Below are 22,420 nucleotides of genomic sequence, written 5' to 3' on the forward strand. Positions count from 1 at the left end.
AATTAACATTTCTGTGTTGATTTCTTAATTAGGCCTTCTGAATGCAAAAACAAAACAAAGTGAAACAAAACAAAAACACACAAAGGCAGAAGTAGATTGTAAGTCTGAAGCTTGGTGGACAGTTGGCTCTTTGGAGTATTATGAAATAATAGGAAACTTCGAAAATGTCTCTGGCTCCTGAGACAGAGATTTTCTTTATCTAAAGAAGAAAGGAAAAACCTCTTTATGTAAAGTCTACAGCTAAGGGCTTCCAGGAATTTGTATTTCAATAGAACTAAACAGAAATTACAGAAGATGTTCTAGCTATGTGCATGTTCAATGCCAGGAGGCACAGAGGACTTTGGGGTGTGAATACAGGTGCACAGGATGATTGGGAATTTGTTCTTTCCTTTATACTAGCCAGCATGGTCAAAGACAAGGCTTACATTAGAATGAGTTTGATGGAACAATAAATGGAACATAATATTTCAGCCACCACTTCTCTAATGTTTTTAATATGTGTTTATGTGAAATCTAGTAAAGGCCTAGAATAATGAAGTAAATTTTTAGTCCTTCAAATATTGATTCTTTATTTTATTTTATTTTTTATTTATATTTTTAAAGATTTTATTTATTCATGAGAGACACAGGGAGAGAGAGAGACAGAAACAGGGAGAGGGAGAAGCAGGCTCCATGCAGGGAGCCGGATGTGGGACTTGGCGCCCGGGGTCTCCAGGATCATGCCCTGGGCAAAAGGCAGCGTTAAACTTCTGAGCCACCTGAGCTGCCCACAAATATTGATTCTTTTAATAATTCAAGTTGGATTATCAGATTTGTTGAGGAAATTTATACTAAGCAAGTGGAAGAATCGTTCAGGTCTAGTGTATCTCATTTTGGTGATCCTGTATTTTTTTCCTTTAGATTTTAATTAAGTGATTCCTTTTGAAATTAAAATGGAATTATTGAGGAGAGTTAATCTTTCCTTCTTTTACATCCAGGGTAAAAACTTTCTGTAAATATTACATATCTGCCTTGAATAGATGAACATAAAATTTATTGTCCATACTGGACAACTCTGAGATGATTTTGAAAGTGAAAGTACATGATATTATTAATAATTATCTAAAGACTTTAATAATAACGCTGGGAAAACAGCCATGAATTGGAACTATTCAAATAGACTAGGATGTATAGCTTTCTTAGTTTTAAGTATCAATTGGGTAGCAGTAATAAACTATTCCAAAGCTTCTTGGCAAAACTACTTTTCAATCACAGGCTTGTTTTTATTTATAAGTTTATGAAGAAATATGATTCAAAAAATGTATTTAACAGGAAAGGCTTAAATATTCTAGGCTAAAACTGCCATAAGAAAAAACAATGAGGGATCCCTGGGTGGCACAGCGGTTTGGCGGCTGCCTTTGGCCCAGGGCGCGATCCTGGAGACCCGGGATCGAGTCCCACGTCGGGCTCCCGGTGCATGGAGCCTGCTTCTCCCTCTGCCTATGTCTCTGCCTCTCTCTCTCTCTCTCTCTCTCTCTCTCTGTGACTATCATAAATAAATAAAAATTAAAAAAAAAAGAAAAAACAATGAAATGTTATTTCTGTAATTATAGGAATTAGTCCAGGAAAGTGTGTAGCATTTGTACACTAATGCATTTATTCATTTCTCCAAGATAATTTCTGAGACACTCAGAAAGAAAAAAATTAAAAACATGCTTTCTGAGATAATGAGTATAAAGGGATGCAATAATATTGCCATTCTTGTGGAAAAAAATATTTCAAAGTAGTAGCCTTAAACAAGACCATTAGGGAGAGTTAGTATTGAACAATAAATCACAGTGTAAAAAAATATATATATCATATATATGTGTTAATGTATGTGTTAATATATGTAACATATATATTAAGTTTATGTGGTTCCATAGGATTTTCTGATGTTATAATGTGGTTCCATAGGATTTTCTCATGTTAGGCAAGTAACTTCAACATTTTGTGCCTTTAGTTTCGCACTTATAAAATGGAGATCATAGTACTTCCATTATAAAGTTTGTGGAGATTAAATTGTATAATGTATGGAAAGTGAGCAAAAGAAGGATGATACATAGTAAGTACAACAGTTAGCAATTGCTTTTACTGAGTTCCCTAAAATAATAAAACTCTGATTATAGTTCCCAATAATTTTTCTCTTAATTGCAATAACTTTTAATTCTACCTCCTTTTTTTGTCTCATGTAAAATGACATATAGTAACCATTGACAAACTCTTTAATATATCTTTAGATATCAATGCTGTAAAGAAATAATTTTGTGTAGTACCAACATGTAATCATTCTAATAACAGCTAGGTAGGGAATCCTTGGATAAGAAATCTAGAATATTCATTTACTTATCTATATCCTTCATTTGATTGTTAATTCATTCCTGCTAGTTAGTTACTAAGCATTTACTCTGTGAAGAAGTTGGATATACAGCAGGAAACATCCCAATGAAAGTCATTGCCTTCTTATAGCTACTATATAGATTACAGTAGGAAAAACTGGATGAATAGTATGGCAAGTAAGTGCCCTGGAGGCAAAAAAAGATAGATTAAGTAGGATAAAAAGAAGCAGAGATGGGTGGTAGGCAAAAGAGCATTGTGATAAGATTACATTTGAGCAGGGATTTGAAGGTCCCAAGGGGAAGCCACAGGCTATAACACGGGGAAAGTATTCAGAGCCGAGAAAGCAACTTTGAAAGACCTCAGGCCTGAGATTGGTTAGCAGATTCCAGGGAGAGCAAGGAAGCTGGATTCTTTGAACAAGGGAGAAGGAGGTAGAGGACCAGGTGAGAGAAGAGGTGAGATCATCAGTAAACTTGAAAGACTTTACAAGAATTTGTCTTTCATTCTGAGTAAGATTAAGGAGCCATTCAGGGGTTCTCGGCAGAGATAAAGCAGAATTAGAATACAGTTGCTTAGATTTTTGCTTTCAATATGGTTATCAAGAGACAAAGGAAAACAAATTCCAGAACTCTCTGAAATATTAATGGCTATTAGTCAAGGTAAGATTCTGTACCAAATTCCCCCAGGCTTCCTAACCAGTTTTATACTGTCCCAGAGTCTTCAGAGGACAGAGAAAACATAAGCAAGTGGATGGTGGAAAAGCAAAGAGGAAATGTTTTGAATTTCATGAGTACAAGAAGATGGGTAAAGAAGAGAAGCAAGAGAGGATCTAATTCCTGTAGGTATCATTACAGGTTCCCAAACCATCACAGCTGCCTTTAAAGAGTTACTCAAGCAGGGTCAGTGCTAGCTACATCCTGGTAGGCTAACATAATAAGATGTTCTTTATTGTCAGATGTACAATTAAGTGAAGGGTTACTTTAAGGGCAAATAAGATATTACATTAAATAACTAATTGATTTTTAAATCCATCCAATTTTCAGAAATGTTAAAATGTTATTGATACAAAAAGAAATTTCATCTTTAAAATGACAGTAATATGATTACTGAAAATTTTAAAATTGAAAAAATTATTTGGTTAATATGTAAAACATGAGATCCAATAGGTGAGACTATTTCTGCCATAAAATTACCTTCAGTTAGAAACCACTAATTATGTATGCACATGCCAAAATATGACAGCTTCAGCAAGTGATGAATTTGCATATACAATAATTTTAATCAAAGGTACTTATTTGATTGTGTAATTATCTCATTTGCATACACAAAATTTGAATTTTGTACATGTGAATCCTCGTTTGTACATGTACCCAATTATTTTGTTGGTACAACTTAGAAATCCCTATTTGATATAATAGAGCATTAGTTCTCTTTCATTTTCTCTTCCTGCAATAGAGATTCAGTTTTTATTGACTATTAAAATAGGACTCCCTGAAATAACATGAGAAATGGATCCTGCTTCCCATCACAACGAAAGGAACTACACTTCCATTTTGTGCTAAGAGAAAAGCAAAAACAAACAAACAAACAAGCTTTCTCACACACACTTTTGTTCTTTCCTGACTTTTATTTAGAAGTTATTTCAAAATTTAAAGAAGACTGGCTCACAGGGAGAAGTCTTGAATGGTGATCATATTGAGTTCCCTCAATTTTCCATATTGTTGGTCCCTAAGTGATGGGAGTAAGCTATTGATCTCTATTATTCTTAAGCAATAGAGAAAATTTAGAGCGGGTAAAATGTATCAAATTTATAGTCCTAGAGACAGGTGTTCTTTATGGAGCTCCTAGAGAAAAATAATCATAATCATAATCATAATAAAAAGAAGAGCCTGAAAAGCAGTGAGGCAAAACTCTACTATCACGGTCTTGTCAGACAATCAAGATTCTCCTTGGCCTAAGTGAGAGTGGTATGGTACAGACTGGGAAAACTGATAACCACAAAGATAAATTTCTGTATAAGCATGGTATTTGCTTTCTAACTCAGTTTGAAAGGGCCATTGAGACAAAAGGCTGTTCAAAATCCAAAGATATTCAAACACTCGAAAAGGTATCTCTACATTTTAGTCGGTTCATTGATAATAGCAGGAGCCTTCTGTTTTTTAAATCTTTCATACCCTTTCTGCATGCTTTTGGGATCAATCTTGAAGATTCAATGGAAATCCAATTTGGTAATCTAATTGGATTATATTAGATGCAGTATTATTGCTGACCCTCTTGTGGTTCATTTGCATGCAGATGCACTTATGAAAATGTAGTCTTACATTAGGGCAAGAGTAGAAATCCAATGTGTCAATACTCACAATTTTGTCAACTATGTTTTGTCTGTATTTGACTATAGAGAGATCCTTTCAAAACCTCTGAATTCCTGAACTTTGAACCTTAACATCCACCTCAATATTGAATCTTCTATAATAAATGTCCTCTTGAATCGTCTATAATAAATATCCTCTTGAATTCTTCAATGTGCTCACTGTTGTTGGAATAAGGCCTAGTCAAGTCTGCTTATGATGTCTCTTAAACAATACTGTTTGGTCTGCTTTCTTCCAGTGTTTATATTTAATATACCCAGGGAAAGAATATACTATAATAATTAAAAGCACAATGGCTCTTGAAGTTAGCCATATTTGGTATGGGATCCTGAATCATATCTCTTGGTATTCTTGTCCTTGTTTGATTCCTCCTACATTGAGTGTGGGCTTGACCATATGACTTATTTTGACCAAAGGGACTTTAACAAGTATGTTGCAAGCTGAGGCACTTGCAATGGGGCTTGTCCCTTGGAACACTTTTTGGAAATAAGCTGCATGGATGTGCAAGTTTAAGTTATTATGCTAGAAAGAAAGATTATGTGGAGGACCTGTGAAGGGTGACTTATCATGTAGAAAGAGAGGCCACATTGAGAACTGAGACCTTCTTTAAGCCCCTAGTTGAATGTAGTCACATAAATGACCCCAGTCAACATCAGGTAGAGCAGAGTTACTGCTCAGTAAACTCACAGATTCATGAGAAATGTCAAATGGTTATTTTACATCAATGAGATTTAGGGAGGTTTTTATACAATAACAGATAATTGATACATGGTTAGTTAATGTGATTTGGGTGACATGTTTAAACTTTCTAATCCTTTTTTTTCAGCTGTACATTATGAACAATAATTGTATTACTTCATAGAATTATGAAATGGATTAAGTGAAATAAATATAAAAATTTAGCATAACACCTGATCTATATAGTAAGTACATAATGAATGGTAGTTTTTACAATCAATTTCATCATCTCAACTGTTGCCACCATTATACTAATCATCACCACTAATGCCAACACCAACATCACTAACATCGCCCCCAACACCTTCCTGATAACCTGTGCTTTCCTGATGCTCTTTCTGTCTATTGCCAGGACCAAATAAATCTTTTTCAACTAAGACATTTTTTAAACCAAACATTTTTTATTATAGTCAATAATTATGTAAGTAATGAAAATAATTCATTTAGATATTCCTTCATATTATTTCATTGGATTACTTAAAATGGTAAAGAGATTTACTAAGGTCACTCTGAAAGCAAATGGAATGATCATATTTGAAGCTCATGTCTTCTTGCTATGAATTCTAAGCTCTTTTAAAAAATTCTGGCTGCTCTAAAAATAAGAGCCTGTGTTTCCCTTAAGAAAGTAGTCTCCATAAACGTATACATTTTTTGTGCTTGCTGCTCCATTCTTAGCACTCAGTGTATAGAAGCTGTTCCAGAAACATTTGTTGAATATGTGGACAATTGACAGTTGGTAATTTAGTAGAGTGTGGGCTCAAGAGCCAAAGAGTCTGAATTTGAATCCCAGTTCTACCTCTTACCAGCTATATGACTTTAGGCAATTTAACATTTCTGTTTCCCAATTTCCTTATATGTAATGAAGATAGAAATAGTATATATTATTTAGGATTGTTTTAGAGAATATAAAACACTCAGAACAGTGCCTGACAAAACAGTAAGCACCACCAAAAAAAAAAAACAAAAAAACAAAAAAAAAACAGTAAGCACCATATAACTTTAGTATTATTATTTTGCTGTTACATTGGTCTCTATTGATATATGGAATAATATATACATAAAATGTTATTTTAAAGAAGAATATATATGAATATTAAAAGAGGGTTAGGAAAAAGGTAGTGTGTTATCTAAAACAATGGCTTCTAAGCTCCATTCTTTTTAAAAATTTTTATATGAATGTAGCTGACACATAAGTTTACATTATTTTTAGGTATAGAACATAGTGATTCAATTAATTTATAGTTATGCTATGCTCACAAGTGTAGCTACCATTGTCATCATACAATGCTATTACATATGATTGACTAAATCCCCTATGCTGTGCCTTTTATTTCCATGACTTATTCATTTCATAACTGCACACCAGTATCTCCCATTCCCTTTTACCCATTTTGCCCACCCCCTACCTCCCTTTCCTCTGGCAGTCATCAATTTGTTCTCTGTATTCATAGGTCTGGTTCTGTTTTTGTTTGTTTATTTATTTGTTTTGTCTTTTATATTCCACATAGGAGTAAAATCATAAAGTATTTGTCTTTCTCAGTCAGATTTATTAGAGTAATACTCTCTAGATCTATCTATATTGTCCCAAATTGCAAAATATCATCCTTTTTCATGGCTCTGCAATATTCCTTTGTGTATTTGTATGTATGCATGTGTGTACACATAAACACACATATACATATACACATACAATACATCTTCCTTATCTCTGTCTATCAATGGACACTTAGGTTGTTTCCATATCCTAGCTATTGTAAATACTACTGCAATAAATATAGGGCTCATATATCTTTTCAAATTAGTGTTCTTGTTTCCTTTGGGTTATTGCACAGTAGTGGAATTATTGGATTATAGGTATTTCCGTTTTTAATGTTTTGAGTAACCTCCATACTCTTTTCCACAATGGCTGCATCAATTTACATTCCCACCAACAATGCATAATGGTTCCTTTTTCTCCACATCCTTATCAACATTTGTTATTTTTTGTCTTTTTATTTTAGCCATGTAACAGGTTGTGAGGTGTAATTTGATTTACATTTCCCTGATGATTAGTGATTTTTCATGTGTCTGTTAGCCATCTGTGTATTCTCTGAAAAAAAAAAAAGGCTATTTAAGTGCTCTGCCCATATTTTAATCAGATTGTTTTTCTTTATGTATTTACTTTTTGGTATTGAGTTGTATCAGTTCATTATATATCTTAGATATTAATCCTTTATTGAATAAAGCATTTGCAAATATCTTCTCCCATTTAGTAAGTTGCCTTTTGCTTTGTTGATGGTTTCCTTCACTGAGCAAAAACTTTCATTTTGATGTAGTCCCAACAGTTTTTTTTTGCTTTTGTTTTCCTTGCCTTAGGAGACACATCTAGAAAAATGTTTCTAAGGCTGATGTCAGAGAAATTAATATTTATGTTCTCATCTAAGATGTTAGTTTCTGATCTCATATTTAGTCTTTAAATCGTTTTGAGTTTAATTTTGTGTATGGTATAAGAAAATGGTCCAGTTTCATTTTTGGATGTAGCTATCTAGTTTTCCCAGCATTATTTCTCAAAGAGATTGTCTTTTTCCCTTTGTGTATTCTTGCCTCCTTTGTCATAAATTAATTGACCATATGAGTGTGGGTTTATTTCTGGGCTCTCTATTCTGTTCTTGACCTATGTGTCTATTTTTATGCCGGTACCCTTTAGACTGTTTTGGTTACTCCAGCTTTGTAGTATATTTTGAAATTCAGAATTGTGGTATCACCAACTTTTTTTTTTTTTCTCAAGATTGCATTAACCATTTGGGGTCTTTTGTGGCTCCACAAAATTTTAGAATTATTTGTTGAGTTCTGTGAAAAATGCTGTTGGTATTTTAATAAGAACTTTATTGACTGACTCTATAAGTTGCTTTGGGTAGTATGGACATTTATTTAAACAATTTTAATTTCTAAGCTCCATTCTTGATTAGAATCATATGGGATGATTATTAAAATTTAGATTCCTGCCAACTCTAACCCCTTTTCTTGATCCTTTGTATTTGTAACAGTTGTATCACATAATAATGCTTGCACAGTCAGGTTTGAAAAGCACTAAAATCAAATGAATTATAAAAGTACAAATGCAGGAATCGTATTATTTCTTGAGAAGAGATATTTTGGAATACAGGAATTTTTCCATTTCCCTTCAAATTCAATCACATGGGGAGTTGAATATCCTACCCAGGCCCACACTGTATGCCATTTGGATACCCCTTTTCTCCTTTCTGCTTCTTCTCTCCACTTCCCTCATCCTTGGAAAAAAGAAAACTACTCCCAAGTAATACCCTCTTGGAACATGTGGAAAAACTTATGGGGGCTGGTAGGCCCTTATTACCTAAAGTATGGCCCATGGAGCAGTAACATCAGTATCATTAGGGAACTTGTGACAAATATAAATTTCAGGCCCTGATTTATGGCACTGACTCTCAACTCCAGCTGCCAATAGGCTCACCAGAAGCTAGAGCATCACGCTAAGCTCCACCCAGAAATACTGAGTTAATTGTTTTCAGTGGAGCCCAGGTATTAACTTTTTTTCTTAACATCCCAGGTGATTTTGACATGCAGTTTGGGTGAAGAAACATTCATTTAGAGGAACAGTTTGAGCAGAAAACTTCAGATTGATTTTAGAACTTCTACTCCATAGCCTTCTCCAGCATCCTAGTGGAATCCAGTGTCCAAAAATCCCTTCAGATTTCAATACATGATCGTACTAGGACCTGTTAGCTGTGATATTTACTGTTATTGATGCATCCAGCCTAGTCCGATGTCTATCCTGTCTTCTTGATAATCTCAGGCACTGAATGAGCTTGACGATTAAAGTAGATAACATTCATAATGTCAATGGGAACAGGATACAAACCAATGACATCCTACTACATTTTGAAGACAAAGTTAAGTACTTTCACGCATAGCAATGATAATGTTTTTTTTTTTAAGATTTTATTTATTTATTCATGAGAGACACAGAGAGAGGTAGAGACATAGGCAGAGGGAGGAGCAGGCTCCCTGTGGAGAGCCCGATGGGGTCCTCAATCCCAGGACCCTGGGATCAAGTCCTGAGCCGAAGGCAGATGCTCAACCACTGAGCCACCCAGGCATCCCCAATAATGATCATGTGTACTTATATTACGGTTAGGACTCTAATCCTCATGACTACTATTGCTTTTTATATTTTGACTATTGTAAGGTGATGATATGCTTGCCTTTGAATAGATTGTAGTATTTAAAATACATTTATTTTCTGTACAATCTTACATCTCATACACTTGAAAATTATTTGAAAAGATTGACTTTTTCTGATTTACCCTGAAATAATCAATTAATGAGAGGGAAAAGTAGACCTTGGTAGTTAGCAAGACCCAGTTTTGTTGTTGTTATTGTTGTTTTGTTTTTGTTTTATTTTATGTATGTGGCTGAACTAAAACATGGCATTTTCCCCCTAATCTTAAGATTGATCTTTACACAGTGAAGAGCACTAAAAATCAAAATCAAGTCAAATGCTTAGGAAGTATTATCTGAAATTCCTTGAATAGGAGGCAAAGGAATGAGTTATTTATATAATATCTTGCTATTCATAGTGTGACCCTTGAACTTGCAGCTTTGACATCACTTGGGAGCTGACAGAAATGCAGACTCTTGACCTACTAAATGAGAATCTGCATTTTAACAAGATAGCTTCCTGAGCATATTAAACTTTGAGAGCACTAATATAATATCCAATAAGACACAATTTTTTTCTCCAACATTTGTCCTTTCCAAAACCACATCCCATGTAAGTTGTCCATTGCTCTTCCTAACCCAAACTCTTGATAAACTTTTCACACACTCCAAACTTTATGCTATTCTCTTTCCACCTCCATCTCTGGCCATCTCTTATTTTGCTAAGCAGTCTAGCATGCATAGAAGCAGGATGCTTAACAAATGCACTTTTTCAGATGCCTTATTGCAGTTGAATAAGAGAGAAAATTAATGACACTTTATCTACTCTAAACCGTTCAACTCTCAAGGAATAAAATGGATAATAATGCAATATCTTCTCTTCATAAATCTGGCAATGAGAACATAGTCCATGAAAATATCAGTTCTCCAGTATAGTAAAAGCACAGAAATATGTTGTTTGCTTTCCCAAGATAGATGTAAAAGGGTACCAACTTTTCCAGAGATGAATAAGATTGATACAAACTACTTCCACTAATCATAGATTTCAATGAATAATCAATCATAATAATCCAAGACAATTATGTCAGTTAAGACATATAAATCATTTTTCTGATTTCACTTCTCATAAAAATAATAGAGAAAAATTATTTATGGAAATAATGTTGGGTATTTCATTATAAATAGAACCCATATACAATATTCTTCATAACTACTTACACAGTGACTCACAGTAAGATGCTAGTTTTTTAAATGATTGAGAGTTTGAATATGTGAGGCATCTGTGAAAGAAAAATCTCCATTGGCATAGTCAGGTTGAAAACTAAATTCTTACTTTTAATTGAAAAAGAAGAAACAAAACATCCTAAAATGCCTAATGAGTTGCCGAGAAAATCTCTTTCAATTTTTTTTTCCTTCCTTCCCTTTGAGGGAAAACTATTGTAGCATATATGTCATTATCATTATTATTATTTTCCAAAACACTTAATACCATTTTTCATTCCCCCATATACAATATTGCCCAATATAAGTCCACAAAAGCAGCCACAAGCACATTTATAACAGACATAAAAAATTGTCATTCAATTTCTACTGTCCAGCATGATGATTCAACTAAAGTAAAATCAGATTTAATCAGCTATGAAACTGGAAACATGAAAGTCAGCCTGTGTGTCTATCATGACCATGATCATTAATACCTTTATGAAATATGAGGAGAAAAGAAAGAAACATCTGCTTCTTCTTACCAAATTTCGATATAACTTTAGATTACTTTTTTAAAATTATTTCTTTAAAAGACATTCTGCTGCCTTTGGTGGTGTGAACATTTGAGTGCTTTCTGAGTCATTCCTGGGCAAATAGATGGTGCACATTTAATGGAAAATATTTGAATAAAAGTGCCCCTCCTCCACTCTGGGTATGCAAGTACAGGACACTTCTGATTTCCAGTCTTGGCTCATTTCATAAGAAAAAAGGGAAGGGTTATATCCCTGGAAAAAAATATAGCCTACTTCAGGGCATGCTTGACTTTCATTTCATTTAAGTGTTCATGTTTTTACAAGCTTCATACACAACATAAATCCTTTTGAATATCAGAAAGAAAACACTACGCAGAATTGAGAAGAGAAAAACCAACTTACCACAGTTGTTCAGTTAATTGACAGGCACCATCATCTGAAACAGCAAAAATATATTTTAATATTGCAATCATAAAAACTACCAAAGACTTACAAATTGTCTTCACACACATATTGTGAATTTATCTACAGAAGTAAAATTAAATAAGCAATAAAGATACATAATTTGATCTCAATCATTTAGATATTTCATATGAAAGTGTTTCATTCCACCATCCTAGATCCAAATTAAATAGCCAGTTGTTTTTGAAAAACTTTTGTATACTGCAAACGTATATATTGTAACCATATTTTATTTTGATGTCCAAGTTTCAAAATACAGAAAATCCTGTATAACATGGTCTTTGTCCAGGGATGGACATGATCATGACATCTTATCCTAATACATAGCCCTGATGATTACACATAAATCACCATGCTGATCCAAAAAAAAAAAAAAATCACTCTATTGTTTGTACAAAAAAGTTGAAGTATTTAGCAAAATGTCCAGGAGTTTTAGTCAACTGCTCCTGTTCTATCTTTCTAAGACCCTCTCTTAAAATTCTCTAGTGAGTCCTCATTCTACCTTTCAAGTTTATCTCCCACTATTTTCTCCTGTGCCCTATACTCAGGTCATATCATAAATACATTCTTTGTTTTTTCTTTTAAAACAATGCTTTGGTTCACCCTTTTCTCTCCACCTCCATATTTTTTCTACCCATTCTTTAGGGCTACCTCAACTAACTTTTCAGTGAAGTTTATCTTGACACCCAGTGAAAAAGTTACTCTTCTTTTTCTACATGTTCCCAACATATTTTGTACCTCTACTATAGTACTCAATGGATTCTCTCTTGTATTATAGATGGGCATTTATGCTTTGATCTTGCTCATTTTTACCTACCCAGAAGACTTCCTGCTATGCCTTTGGCATAGGAGATGTTCAGAAGATGATGAGTAAGCTCCCTGGGAACAATGTATTTAATACAAAGATAATATGTTGCATATATTTTTCTTATGTTAATATGCGTTCATTGAAGAGAAAAATATTGCTGTATTGCACCATTTTTTGGTAATAAAAACTTAAATTTTAAAGGAATGGTAATATCCATTATGAATGAAACCTTTAGTTTCATGAAAAAAATAAAGAATCAAAATTAAAGAAAATTTTCTCTATTGATAAATGGCTTTTTAGGCAAGTTCTTTAAGACATTTTTCGTATCATATGGGAATACATTTTATTTTATTTTTATATTTAAAAAAATTAAAAATCATTTTTTGCACAGGCTTAAATTTTGTATGGAAAGGTGATAATACTTTCTGGCCCTCTATTAGTGCAGCATATGTTTGAAATTAGTGTTTTGAAGAATAGTGACAGATTTGCCTTGAGCCATTAACATGATCACCCCAGCAACAAGCCTGAAATTAGTTGCATCATCTTAGAAAACAGAATCTCTCATTTTATGGAGAATGAAATGATGGCATTGCTTTGTTTGTAATTTTGTACTCCTGGCCAAGTTAACTATCCCAGAGCAAACTCCACTTATATAAAGCATGAAAGTGCATTACGCACCTACAATGTCTTATCCTTCATTCTTCTGGGCCCACAATTACTTTAAACTTCAAAAAAGTAAACCATTTTGTTCAATTATTCATATCAATTTTTTCCCTAGATGACTATAAATTGGCAATCTCTTCAACCATTTTTTTAAAAAGTCTTACTATTTTCATGTATTATATTAAATATCAAGAAAAAGTATTCTTGAATAGCAAAATTTTAAATAATAGATTAAAAGATTTACATGAATATTTAAAATTATAGCAATGTTCCTTAATTTGATGAGAGGGAGAACTTTATATTAGATTCTAATATAACCTAAAATATAATATTTCAACCTGCAGCTTCTTTGATTATTTATTTTTCATTCCAATCTTCTATAATTCTCATAAAAAGAACATGGGTCTAGAATGCAATAAGGAAAAATAAAACTCGTGTGTATGTGGAGGGGGTTAATAATTCTGGGAAGTTCTTAAAGTAAAGTAATATTACTAATTTAATATATGTTGATAGCATTAGTCTACAACCTGGTCACTGGTGGACAACATTTTCCTTAACAAGTGTTAAAATTCCCAAAATGTTCTAAGAAGGGAAATCAGCTATTATTACATAGCATCTTTATAACCATATTTTATTTTGATGTCGAAGTACTCATAAGTATTAATACAAATGAATCATTGAGTTTTAGGTAAAATTAGTAATACCTGAAAATCATCTATATTTACTTTGAATTTCTTTAAAAAAATTGAGTGCGGACTCTACATACTGATTTGTTGAAGATGACACTAGTGGATAATGAACTAAAAAACATCAGTGGCAAGCACCCTTGAATTTATTGTTGCTTTGCATTTCTGTGTCAGAGGTAATGCAATCAAAGTTGGACTAGGGACTTCAGGGACTCATGGCTTTCTGAGAGCAATGATCCCATGGTAGTCTCCTGTTTCACTCAAAAGGCAGCCAAAATTAAATAAAGAAAACCTCTTTAGGAAGAAATGTGAAACGTGTATGTTTTAATCAATAACTGTTCTAGGGACATTTAAGTGGAGATGTTCTTCCATGTGACTGGAATTTTCAAAGAACAAGATGGATCAAAACCTCTAGCTCTAGTAACAGTATATTTTAATGACCTAGAATTTCTAATATACTTATTTATCTAATTCAGCATCTTTACTGATCCAAATTTTCTATTTTTCTTTCTTTCTTCTTCTTTTTTTTTTTCCTAGCTAAATATCTTTTCCATTCCCCTTCTTCTGCATTTTGATCAGGTCCTAAGAATTACATCCACAAAATATGGAAATCCTTCCATATAAAACAGATAATTTACTAACTGGATAACCAATTGATTGAGAAATAAGAAGGAAGATCTTACTGAAAACTTTGGAACTTTTGTTTTGATTCCAGAGATGCTGGCATGAGTACAGAAAAGAGTCATCTCAGATAAAATGATTTATGGATAGCACAAGCACCTACAAAAATTTTTTTCATAAAATAAGTTTTTTGAGGTCCTTTCATATGCAAATTTATTCAAATAGTACTTACAATTAACCATCTACCTCTCTATATTTGACCATTTAATTCTCATAGAGAGCATCTATTTTCTATGAAAGAACCCGGGTGTTTGAATGCAGGGACAGAATACTAAGTGGGATATCATTCCAATATTGTGGTTATACGATTTGTTAGAAAATAAGAAGAATAATTTAAATATGTATTATTGCCTTCTCTGTATATCAGTACTAAGCAGGTGGTAGGAGTAAGCCAGCTATTTCTGCATTTACTTGTAGAACCAATTATAGAAATAATTATGAAAACAAATGCAAATAGGTATTCACTTGGCATAGAAAATTATTTTAGCAATGAAATTCTTGAGTTTCCATAGTATCACTGAAATATATACATGCATATAATTCATACATATCATGTGTATCATTTCTCTGACAAGTACACACACATATATATATACATATATACAAATATATGTATAAGTGCTCAGAGGGATTCTCCTCTTTTCTAATTTTCTTAATTTTTAAAATTTATTCATGAGAGATGAGGAGAGAGAGAGAGAAAGAGAGAGAGAGGCAGAGACAAAGGCAGAGGGAGAAGCAAGCTCCACGCAGGAACCCAACACGAGACTCGATCCGGAGACTCCAGGACCACTCCCTGGGCCGAAGGCAGGCACCAAACCGCTGAGCCACCCAGGGGCGCCCTCCTCTTTTCTAATTTTATCAGATTTCTTTCTTTTGGCATTTCCTTTTCTTTATTCAAAAACTCTAGCTTTCATTTCTCACATAAGTCATGACCAAGTCTAGGACTTGAGCTAAAGTGGCAGGAGATGAGTGGTAGTAATAGGGAGAGAAATCAAGAATGAAATGGAATTGGTATGACTAAGCCTCAAGACATATGTTCCATAAATGGCCCCTGAACCAAAGTCCAGAATAGTCTTGTGAGTGTGTGTATGTGTAAAAAAAGAAAGGATAAACATTAGGTCAAACATTATTTGTATAAACTTTAGATAAACATAACTTAGAGAAATACGTTAAGGAAATCTTCAGTGGCCAAAATGAGGGAAAAAAGTGGAAATGACTGATATGGAGTCACTGATCTTTTGGGTCTCTGGGACACATGAATCTCTGCCAAGAGACTTGGGATTTCAAGGACAAGAGATTGAACAGCCTAACATGAAAATCTCTTACATAGGTATGGGGGTTGAATTTAAACTATTGATAAGAATAAAGAAATCCCACAGAAAGAATTTAACAAAAAATTATTTCTGGTTTGGTACCGTCACATTCAGCGTCCAAAATTCTCTGGAAAGGCACACCCCCAACAAAAGATTTAGGGATTATGAATATAAAACCTTGCTAAGCAGTAATTCGAATCATAATTATCAAACAAATGAATAAATCTTGAGTGAGAGTCAACAGAAAGAGCAAAGAACAAGATTAAAAACACCAAAACATTCTGATAATGGATTACTAAAGGTAAGTTTTAAAATAATTAAAAATGAAAGATGGAGAGAAAATATATGAAAATATATGAAAAATGAAAGATGGAGAGATGAAATATACATCTTGTTTGGGAATATCCCAAACAAGATGTTATCAAAAGAACAAAACCATTTTCAATGAGTGCCAATAATAATTTTACAAATAAAAATATCATTAAAACTCATAAACAAAAATAAATAAATAAATAAAACTCATAAACAGATATATTAAATTTAGCTAAGAAATAATTATCAAGAAAACAGTATTGTCTTATAACATTGCCAGAGAAACAAAGAGGGAAAAAAAGTGATAAGAAAGAGCTTATGAAACACTGAAAAAGAAAAAAATCAGTGAGATGGTCCAACAGTTGTCTAATAAGAGCCAGAAAGACAATGAGAAGTATCCTTAAAAGAGTAATATAAAAAAATTAAAAAATAAAAAATAAGTAATATAAGAAATATGTTTAAGAATTGTGATATTAATATGTATATGCATATGTATATATAACTTGTGATATGTATTTGTATATCTATATAAATTTGTTTATGTTGGTCTATCTATTTACCTATGTATTTCTTCAGAGAGCTAGATTCATCTCAAGATAAATTCAATCAAATCTACCTCACAAACAAACATAAACACAAATTTAAAAATAGCTAGAAGAAAAAATAGGTATTTAAACAGGAGAAGATTAGTTCATAGCAAATTTTTCAACAAGAATAGTAGAACATGTAAAATAGAAGAATCATATCTCAACAGTGCTAAGTGAAAATAAATATTACAGCAGCCTTTACCTGTCTATATACTAATTTATTTTATTTTTTAATAAAATATTATATTTGTTTATCCATGAGAGACACAGACAGAGGCAGAGATAGAGGGAGAAGCAGGCTCCATGCAGTGAGCCTGGTGCGGAACTCGATCCTAGGACCACAGGATCAAGCCCTGAGCTGAAGGCAGATGGTCAACCACTGAGCCACCCAGGCATCCCAATGTAAAATAATTTATTAATGAAGATTAAAAGAGATTTTTTCAGACAAAAAAAAAATCACTAGCTTCTACTACATCCTTTGCTGAGGAAAATCTAAAAGATACAATTTAGGAAGAAGTAAACTGAATTTAGAAAGAAACAGATGTAAAAAAGAATGGCAAATAAAGACACTGATTCACATAGTTAAATCTAAAAAAATCACTATATAAAAATAATACAGTAGTATTAATAATGTATAAATATTATAATATAGTAATATCAGTAATTAATTTGGGGGCAAATTAAACAAAGTGAAATATTGGATATCTATAATATGCAAAAGATTAGTGGGAGGGGTTACAGTTAAAGTGTTCTAAAGCTCTTATATTTTTTTGGAGAAGGGTGGGAATATTTACTAGCTTTATGCTTTATTAAGTGAGGTATCACCATTAAAACTTAAAGGTCACCACTGAGACAAACAAGAAAAAAAGAAGGTACAATATCCATATGATTAGGAGGGGGAAAAGAAAAAGAAATCACTACAAAAAAAAAAAAAAGAAAAGAAAAGAGAGAGAGAGAGAGAGAAATACCATGCATAGAATTAGCTAAGTAGATTAAAAGCACACACCAAATAAATGAATAAAATACATCAGTAACCACAATAAACGTGTTGGATCAGAGGCTCAGGAGTTCTCCAGGTGAAATCTGAAACTGGCTCCTTATACAGAGGGCATGGGAAGACTGAAAAAAAGGCAGACCACCCAGACGGGCCGATGGCAGATCTCTAAACAAGCAAGGGAATTTATCTATAAGGCTGTCTTGGGTGGCTGCAGGAGGAGCATATCTCTGCACTTGCCTGAAAGAACTTAAAGGTATATATAGAGGCTTAACACGGTTCAGCGACATGTCCAGCCCAGATGATCTCAACGACAATCATCTTGTCCAGGTTGTATCCTTGAAGTAACTCTGGCTGTGAGAACAGTGGGCATAAAGTATATTCCAAGGCCTGGAGAGTGGGTTAGAAGCCACCACTGCCTAGGTCTGGCTCAGGGGTCAACTGGTGATCATGATCCTCAATGACCTCCTTGAACAAAATGTGAGTGAACTCAGCTGCGAGTTAAAGATGAACATTCTGATATTCTCCTTCCTCTTCTTCCCAGAATTGTATTACCCTTCTTACTCACTTTTTCAGGTCCCCACCGCTCATGCTCAGCAGCAGCTGCTGGCTTTCCTCCTAGTTGCAGTGAAGAACAGGACAGGCTCACCTGTTCTCCCCTTTGCTATGTTTCCAAAACCAACAAAGCCATTTTATAGTTTTCTAAGCACTTCTACTTATAGAAGTAAATAGGAAACAAGTAGCAGGGAAGATATTGAAAATATAAATAGCAAAAGAAAAAGTCCTTATTTTCAACAAGGTTGATCAACTTGCCCTGGTTTTAAGACCGAAAGTCCCAAGTTTAAGAAATCTCCCCCACCTCCATGACAGTCCTAAGGCATAAAGGATTGTTGGTTTTCTAGTGTTTCAACTAGCATCTGCTATATTTTATTTCTCCAGAACATGAAGAACTGTAGATTTTGACGTTTTTGTACCCTCTTCTTATTCATTTTTCCTCTTAGATTTTGAGATCCTTGCCTGGTCACTTCACATACCTTCAAGAACTTTCAAAGTAATACTACCCTGCTGTTCCTTGTTCTCTTATTTATAAACATTTTATGCTACAAAAAATATTTGAACCACATGATAAATTTAATGGATCTACTATTGTGCAATATCAAACAAATAACAAAATAGTGAGTTAAAATGAGTATTTTTCTTTATTATAAATTCAATAATTATTTTTAGTATTTATTAAATAAGTATCTTAAGCATCTATCATGTGTTGTGTGCTATTCTCACTGGGGATAGGATGGAGGCTATGTGGACATGTTTCCACTTACATTCTTGCAGAGTGGAGGAGTGAGGGGGAAAATTCTATAAGCAAATAGACAAAGCAATAAAATGATTTTGGATAATTATGTAATAAGGAAAATGAAGTAAGTGTTGTGGCTCAGAGAGGGAGTATTTTGGATAGTCAGGCCGTTTACCTCAGAACAAGACAGCTATCCAAGATAAGAGGATAAAATGTTAATGTAAAGGGATACTGAGCACCTGTGGCCTTGTGTGAACTTACATTCAAGCAACAGAAAGGAGAACTATATAACTGGTGATCTAGTGAGTAGGAAAGAGTGGCAAAAGATACATAAAAAAGGGGGTAGGGCATATCACACGCTGTGTGGTGGCCATTGCTGAGAAGTTGGATTTCATTCTAAGGGCAATAGGAAGTCACTGGAGGATTTTAAGCAGTAATGACATTATCTGATTTTGTTTGAAATATGTGTATGTCTACTCTGGAAAATGGAGACCAGAGGCAGGAATAAAAACTGAGAGATCAGTTCTGAAACTTCTCAGGAAAGAACTTGTAGTGATTTAGACTAAATATTTGGTGAGTTAGAAAATTGGATGGATTGATCTAGGATACATTTCAAAGGTAAAGTCAACAGAACTTACTGATGGATTGGATGTGGGTCATGAGTTAAAAAAAAAAGGATGAATACTGGTTGGATTTTAGTAACTGAGGGCTGTTGGTATTGACTGTGAGGGACAAGGCTGGTGGAGAATATAGGTTGAGCCAGATGTGTGTATCATCTGTGATGATTCTAGTTTCGCCATATTAGGCTGAAATATTTCATAGCTATATGAGTGGAAATGTTAAGTAGGGAGTTAGGTGTAGTAATTGGTAGTTAAGAAGAGAAATTAGGTCTGGTGATACATATTGGGAACCTTTTTTTTTCCATATTGGGAAACTTTATCATAGATACAGTATCTAGAGGCATGGGAATTAGAGTGTGTGTCAGTAGCAGAGTATAAGGCTAGGCCACAGTCTAAGGAATCCCAATATTAAGGGTGAGAACTGAAGGCAAATTACAATCAAGTTCTGTGGGATTTAGCTCAGAAAGGGGATTTAATTCAGTCTTTACCAAGTACCTACTTAACAGCACATTCTGTGGTAGGTGCCTCAGTAAACAAAATTGGCTTATGCCTCATGTGGTTTATGGTTTAGATACCACAAAATTATATTTCTCTTTCCAGCATTTCTGAATGTACAATAACATTCCAGGGGCACCTTGATGATTTGTCAATTTCAACTGGTTCTTTATTATTCCAGTGCCAAGCATTTCTTATAACTACTCCTCTCCTTCATTTCTTCCCAATTCCTTTCAAGATCTAAAACCCACAGATTAATTCAATAGGAAAAAGAAATGACATCATGATATCGTTTTTCCTTGAATTACACATTTCAGGAAAAGGGAATATAATAAATTCACAATGAAATTGCAGTTTAATATTGTTCTTTTACTTTATTTGATCCCATTTTTTTTGCAGGTTATAACTGAGCAACATGGAAAATCATAAAGGCTGCTTCAAGAAGAATGATTACAGTGATGGACTCTCAGATTGCGTGAGTGTCACAAACCACCACAAAAACTGCAGGCAAAGCAACAATGTGCATCCAACACCAGTAGAATAAACAAAGTAAAAATAAAAATGAATCATTACAATCTCTTTAATCCTAGAGGAAATATGTAGATAGACAATGTGAAACAAATTTCACAGGCAGCCTCTTGCTCTAGGGCATGATTTATAACTTTACCCTGAGTAAATCTGCTTTAGTTTCAATTAATAAAATCTATGTTATAGCAAAGTTATACTTTGGTTTTGTACAATGTTAAAGTACTCTTTGTTATGGCAAAATACAGCTGTGAAAAAAAAAAACACTCTTGTATGATGTGAACATGATTGGTTCAAAATTGAATTTTTATCCTGTAACTCTGGGGAGACAATTGCCTAACACTATGTATTTTTTCTCCCATATTCACCATTGTTTCCACCTATTTTTTTCCCAATACCGAAATCATTTTTCTGTAGCCTTTGGAAATTGTACTGATGTTTGTCCTTTGGCTTTTCTCTTTCTTGAGATTATTTTTAATTTGCTAACACATTGCAAACACTATTGCTTTGCATATTTTCTGCACATTTAATCTGTTTGTCATTAAAAAGTAGGGAATTTGCTGTTTAATTTTGCTATGTTTTTCTCTGTGCATTAAAAATGTATTCTTTGGATAACTTATGTTTGGAATATGAAGTACTAATGTAAAATCTACCTTTGCATTCTATTTAGAAGAGTAAAATATATGGAGAAGATTGAATAGCTGAAACAGGATTTCAATGGGAATTTTCACATACCTAAGAAGATGTATGTTTTTGAAACATATTAAAATAATTCTCTAAAAATAGTTATTACAAATAAAGGACCAACCATTGTCATTGCTTTGTTTTGGGGTAGGGACAGCCAAAATCCACTCTCTTATTATCTCCTACTGTTAAGTAAAAGCCTTAGAATAGTAAACTTGAGTAGACACTAAGGTATGAGTTCTATTCAATTAAGTAAATAAACTGATGAATTGAGGAGATGGGAGAAGAAATCTTTGTGGTTTAAAAATATGAACATTAAGTAATATTAAGAAAATTATGATTCTATATAACAAGAAAATCTGTAACAAAAAAAAGAAAATCTGTAACATACAAAATAATGGTTTTCAGATATATACATTATTAGTGTCTTGCATTCCTGGCTTTGTCCATGGGTCTGTTTTTCAATTTCCCCATATTAGAGCTACAGAATCTAGTCGCTTGGTAGGAATTATGAAAATGTTACTAACATGTAAGTATTCCAGCTGGAATCTCCATTATACTCCTCTTTTCTATTTCTCTAGTATGAGGCCCATGGTAATATGTATTTCCCTCTAACTGCAAACTCTTTCTTCCTTAACTCTGATTTCCCTGGTTTCTGCTCAAAGGCAAATGTGTCAGTATATAGGGCTATGTTTCCCATAGAGTTCAGTGTGGTTTCTTGGCATATCCTCTGTTCTACTGTGAATAAACTCAAGTTGCAAAATTCTATCTTTTCACTAAAATTGAAACTTCTACTTGCAAGTCACTGATTTTTCTAATGGAGGTGTCCTTCCACACATACACCTTCTCCACAATTTTCAATACCACTCTCAGAAATAAGGAGATCAAAGCAACTCTGTGAGAGAATGAAGCTGGTAGC

General features: G+C 33.5%; 1 protein-coding gene across 36 annotated transcripts in view; it reads right to left on the reverse strand.

The window, feature by feature from the left end:
• Positions 1 to 22,420, reverse strand: part of PTPRD (protein tyrosine phosphatase receptor type D) — a 2,185,700-nt gene that overhangs the window by 985,152 nt on the left and 1,178,128 nt on the right. For all 36 annotated transcript variants that reach the window (XM_049116106.1, XM_049116100.1, XM_049116099.1 and 33 more), the window contains one exon: positions 11,780 to 11,813. The gene's annotated coding sequence lies outside the window, so the exon portion shown is untranslated. The remainder of the gene's footprint in view (positions 1 to 11,779; positions 11,814 to 22,420) is intronic.

This window comes from Canis lupus, chromosome 11, assembly GCF_003254725.2.
Source record: "Canis lupus dingo isolate Sandy chromosome 11, ASM325472v2, whole genome shotgun sequence".
In the NCBI taxonomy this organism is placed as follows: Eukaryota; Metazoa; Chordata; class Mammalia; order Carnivora; family Canidae; genus Canis; species Canis lupus.